Genomic DNA, 269 nt, shown 5'->3' on the forward strand with positions numbered 1-269 from the left:
TCTTTTTTTTTTTTTTTTTTAATATTTAACTTTCACACATTAACAAGTCCATAAGCATTTGAAAGATAAACATCTGTCAATCCAGCCAACATGTCCGATTTTTTAAATGTTTTACAGAGAAAACACCACATATATTTATGTTAGCTCACCACCAAATAAAAAAGGAGGACAGACATTTTCACAGCACAAGTAGGATGCAAGTAGCAGCAAAGCCAACCTAACTAACCTAGAACCAACCTAAATAACCTAGAAAAAACTACCTCAGATGG

This window comes from Salvelinus sp. IW2-2015, unplaced genomic scaffold, assembly GCF_002910315.2.
Source record: "Salvelinus sp. IW2-2015 unplaced genomic scaffold, ASM291031v2 Un_scaffold7976, whole genome shotgun sequence".
NCBI lineage: Eukaryota > Metazoa > Chordata > Actinopteri > Salmoniformes > Salmonidae > Salvelinus > Salvelinus sp. IW2-2015.